Below are 5,637 nucleotides of genomic sequence, written 5' to 3' on the forward strand. Positions count from 1 at the left end.
CCAGAGATTGATGCAAACGAAGCAATAAATGGGCAGCTGTTGAATGGGTGTAAAAGTGCATTTGATTTGGGGATAATGTGTGCATGTGCATGGGCCAGAGCCATCAAGAGGGTGCCACAGGGGGTATATCTGTACTGGGCCCAGTACAGCCAGCAGGGGGGCAGACTCTGGCTTTTCATTTATAGGAAAAGCAAACCTCTTGCCCCTTTAGAATGAAAGCTACGAAACAAAATGTGTTGGTACCGTTTGAAGCAATTGCTTTGTGACATTTGTGTCTGCTCCCCACTCTTCAGTGTATTTAGCCAATGAGTGAAGTCAGAAATGTGACTGACAACTGTTAGAGAGAAATGTGAAATCATAAAAGCCCAAGGGAAAAGTTCCAAATGGCTTTAAAATAACGTAGGAATTCCCTTCTCTGGAAAAAGCTAACTGCTAAATTAATATTGCTGGAAGGGCTTGAGAGAAATTAGTGTATCACACACCTGCAATGTAGTCCAGTGTTGTTATTAAATCTCTTGTGTGTTAGTTGTCTTTTCCACCCTTCTTTTTTGGAAATGCAGTTTCTGGGGGGACTGTTGAGCTGATTGTAGCAGCAACACAGGGTGTTGTTGTTATGTGCCTTCAGGTTGATTACAACTTATGGTGACCATATGAATCAGTGACCTCCATTAGCATCTGTCATAGCACTACCTTGTTCTGATTTTGTAAGTTCAGGTCTGTGGCTTCCTTTATGGAATCAATCCATCTCTTGTTTAGCCTTTCTCTTCTTCTACTCCCTTCTGTTTTTCCCAGCAGTATTGTCTTTTGTAGTGAATCATGTCTTCTTATTCTGTGTCCAAAGTATGATAACTTCAGTTTCATCATTTTAGCTTCTAGTGACAGTTCTGGTTTAATTTGTTCTAACACCCAATTATTTGTCTTTTTCACAGTCCATAGAATGCACAAAGCTCTCCTCCAACACCACATTTCAAATGAGTTTATTTTTCTCTTATCTGCTTTTTCCCTGTCCAACTTTCACATCCATACATAGAGATTGGGAATACCATGGTCTGAATGATCCTGACTGTTGTGTTCAGTGACCCATCTTTGCATATGAGGACCTTTTCTATTTCTCTCATAGCTCCCCTCCCCAGTTCTAGCCTTCTTTTCATTTCTTGACTATTATCAGGAGAGATTAATTGCTTTTCCACCTAATTGGGGGGGGGGGAGTAGAGGGATTCTTGGAGGAGGATTGTTCCTAGTAGTATAAACACTTAAATGGGTATAATCATGTCAAAGTCTCAAATCCTTTTTGCTCAGAAGACAGAGAGGAAGGAAGGAAGGAAAGAATGATTTTTGACCTGTGTCTATAACATTGTTGTAGTTTGTTATGAGGGATAAATAATGACAACAAATGTTCTTCAGTTTTTTAATGATTCATTCTTGAATTTATCCAAGCATGGCACCTTAACCTTGGTTGCTGTACATCATAAATCTTGTTTACCACCACCACCACCCCAGCCATCTGAAATATTAATACACCTGGTCTTGTTCTGAATGTAGAATTGCCAGCCTAAGGCCAATTGATGAAGGATCTACAATACCGCAGCTGGTTTACAATTCATGAAACTTGGATTCTTTGTCTGGCTCTTGTGCTTTTGTTTTAACCACTGTATGGAAAGCACACATTTAATAGGTTAAGCCTTTTCTAATATGGAAATTCAACTATGGGAATAGGTTTACCTATTGGCATTCTGTCTGTCAGATACCTTAGCACTTGTGTGTGACCCCTGCACTGATTTATTTTGGGGTCATATCTCATAGCACTTGACCCAGAAAATCATATTGGGATCCTCAGGTTATGAGAAAGGAAGGAGGAAACCATCTTTTGAAGCATAGAGGTAGGTTTTTGACCTATTAATGAGAAGATGCTAGAATGAAAGACTGCACCTATTTTCAGTCAGCCATCTGCACTATGCATTTAAAGGCAAACATTGTTCCCAACTTACCGGCAACCCAACTTGAAGCTTGGCAGGCATGTGGCAGGGGAAGGAGGATGGTGTTGTGCTGGGAAGGAGTGGGCTGGATGCTATCCTGAGAGCCAATTGGCTGGTTGCTTGGCTCTCACAAGGAGACCTTGCATCTGCTCGCGGCTATTTAAGACTGTCCACAGCCATTCCAGCAAAGAGTGGTTTAGCAATACATCCCTCTTTCCAGGGAACTCTGGGAACTGTACCTTTGTGAGGGGATTAAGAGGTCTCCTAACAACTCTCAGGACTAGGGTTGCCAGGTTCGATCCCTGAGACTGATCCTGTATATTTAGGAGAAAAGAAAGTCAGCCAAGTGCAGGTGTTCTTGCAACCTTGTAATGGGAAAAACCACCAGGTGGCATTCTCTCTCCCTGCTGCACAACTTTTAAAGATACAAAAGACCTCTTGGAGGCTGGGCCTGGCAACCAAGAGGTCTTTTGTATCTTTAAAAGTTATGCAGGGGGAAGGGAAAATTCCACCTGGTGGTTTTTCCCATTACAGGGTTGCAAGAACACCTGCACTTGGCTGACTTTCTTTTCTCCTAAAGATACAGGATCAGTCTCAGGGATTGAACCTGGCAACCCTACTCAGGACCCTTTACAAACTACACCTCCCAGGATTCTTTGGGGGAAGCCATGACTGTTTACAGTGGTATGATGCCGCTTTAAATGTATAGAGCAGATGCAGCCTGTGATATGAATCATGAAGCACAGCTCAATGAGTGTCATGGGTTGTTGATGTTCTTGCATACCTTGCACAACTAATGAGTTCTGTGAAGTAAGCAGTCTTCACAATCTCCTGTCTGCTCTGAATTTGCCTGAGATAATTGTGTAATGAACAGAGTTATTTTGGGTCAAAAAAATAAATAAATACATGGAATGGGAAGCCACAGCTTGACTTCCTCACTAGCTTGTTTCTGCATTCTCCCCGTTCAGTATACCTTATCACTCTTCCTTTTTTCATTAATAAAACCATCTTCTCTACTGGATGAAATAACTTCTGAATAAATCTAGCAATTTTAACAACAGGATTTATACGGAGAGAGGTTTTTGTGTGTTTGGTGAGTCACAGCTTCTGCAGGCCTGACATACAGAGCAAGTATGCAGGAAGCTGTAAAGGGTAAAGGTTTAGACAGCAGCAGCCTCTTGTGACGTAAATGGAGCATGGATTTTGGTGCATAAAGTGAACCCTTTGGTTTAGTTCTGGGGTCATCAACGTGGGGCCCAGGGCACAGTGGCACCCTTGAGAACTTCCCCTGGTACCCATGAAATCTCTGATGGCCCCCCATCATTGCTTCCTTCATCATTACATGGGGAGGGTAGCTCTCCTCCCCCCTTAAAAAGCATACCAAACTAAAGGAGAACATTGGGAAAGTGTTGATCTCTCCTCCTGCTTCCTCCCTCTGCTCTATCTGCTTTTTGTGGCTCAGATAGGCACCAGAGCAGCTCAGCACAAAGTGGAGTGAGTGAAATGGTAGGAGTAGGGTTGCCAGGTGTCCTGTTTTCACCCAGAGACTTTGGTTTTGGGGGATCCTTTCTGGCCCTCCAAGTAAATTACCTTAATCTCCAGACTCGTAGCTTTCATTTTTTAAAAAATTAAGTTTCTAGGTGGTCTGGTTCAAAAGATATACACCAAAATGTCAGCCACTGCTTCCCTGCAACTTGTGATACTACCAGAGGCTCTCATCCCTGCCCTTTCAGGTTTTTAGCCAATAAGTGAAGTCAGAGTTGTGATTGACAAGATTTGTTGACTCCCCCAGGCAATAGCTAAACCCACAGTTTCCTTTTCCAGCTTGCCTCAGATCAGAAATTCAGTAAACATACACCTTTCAGCAGAATAAAGAGTACTGTCTCTGTACAGGATTGGGACTTGCTTCTGAGTAAACATGTATAGGATTGCACTAGAACAAAAGATCACAGCAGGATCTTGGTAGACATAAAAGTGTACATGCAGGGTTTTTTAATTACTTCCATATTATACATTTTATACATATTATACATTTTATCTTTCAAATAATTTTTGAACAGAAGTTTTAAAAAGTATACATGCTGCAGTGTTATACTTTTCTTATTAAGGAGTCAAACAAGTTTAAATTTTACTGGACAGTTGAAGTGGGCAGTTTCTTTGCCTTACTCATAACTTGTTCTGAAAACCTTCCCAATATGAAGTGTTTCTGGGAGTAAAGCTGCAGTGCTAATTCCACATGCCTGGGAGCTAATCCCATTGAATTCAGTAGGACTTACTTTTGAGTAGACATGGTTAGGGTTGTGCTGAAAATCAATGGAACTTTTGAGTAAAGATAGAAAAGGTTGTGTTGTAAATCTTTCTCTCTCCCTCCAGTCCTTTTTTATTATTATTAAGCAGTTAGGCAGGGCTTACTTAGGTGTCACTGCTTTTATTTGCTAGGAAAGGAATACTTATTTTTTTTAAAAAAATGTTCTGCAGTGACCAACTGGTTTTGACAATAAACTATTATATGGGGTGTATGTATTTTTACATTTCCAGTGTGTGTGTGTGTGTATGGAATATTTCCAACAACCCATAGGGTTGGAAACCAAGGCAGCTCATAACAAGAAATAATGCCATTAAAATCCAATACCCATAAAACAAGTATAAAACAGTTACAAAACAGCTTAAAGTGGCATGAATCTGAATTTTGGATTGGGTGAGTGAAGTTCCTTATCACTGAATTCTAGTCCTGTGCATGCTTCCCTGTCTGAGTAAGCCCCATTGAATCCATTGGGATCTGCTGCTGAGTAAACATGCATAGGATTGCACTATAAATTCACTAACAGGCAAAAACAAACCCTTGCGGTTTAAGAATGTACCTATAGCCAACCGATATTTCTATTAAACTTTAAAAAGCAGGGAAATTGGGCAGCTATAGTGAATGCACCAGGGGAGCAGGAGACCTGACCTCCTCTCTGAGATATTGAACCACCCTACACATTTGTCAAAATGCAAACACAATTTGGGTTGGTCTTTCACAGTCCAATCCACTTGCTGTGTAGCTTGGAAGAATTTGGTAACGTGCCTCTGAGCAAAAGGAAAACATTGTGAACAGTATCTTTTTTTTTCAGGGTTTCCCCCACCTTTTTATTCTACAGCAGGCACATGTAGCCTCCCACCCAAATTTAAACCAAACCTGTCCCTGGTCACATCCACACCAGACCTTTATTTCACTTTAGACAGTCATGGCTTCCCCCAAAGAATCCTGGGAAGTGTAGTTTGTGAAGGGTGCTGAGAGGAGACTCTTATTCCTCTGACAGAGCTCCAGTGGCCAGAGTGTGGCCCCCTGGTTAGCCAAGCCAAACAGCTGTGAGTCTAGCTTTTAGAACACTGACAGTTCTTACTGAGCATGCCCAACATTATCATTCAGTTCAATGCAAAATTTCTTAAATTGATTAAAAATCAGCCAGGCATTTTTTAAACTTTTAAACTGCAGAAGATGAAGGTCAGAGTATGGGGCAAGGTCAGTAATAGGATTACAGGTATTCTGTGAGCATGGCTGATTTTTAATGAATTTCAACAGATTACGAGAACTCTAAAGTTGTGCAGAGGGATGGGAGAATTCTACCTTGTGGTTTTTCTCATTACAGGGTTGCAAGAACACCTGCACTTGGCTGAC

Source organism: Rhineura floridana, chromosome 1, assembly GCF_030035675.1.
Source record: "Rhineura floridana isolate rRhiFlo1 chromosome 1, rRhiFlo1.hap2, whole genome shotgun sequence".
Lineage (NCBI taxonomy): Eukaryota > Metazoa > Chordata > Lepidosauria > Squamata > Rhineuridae > Rhineura > Rhineura floridana.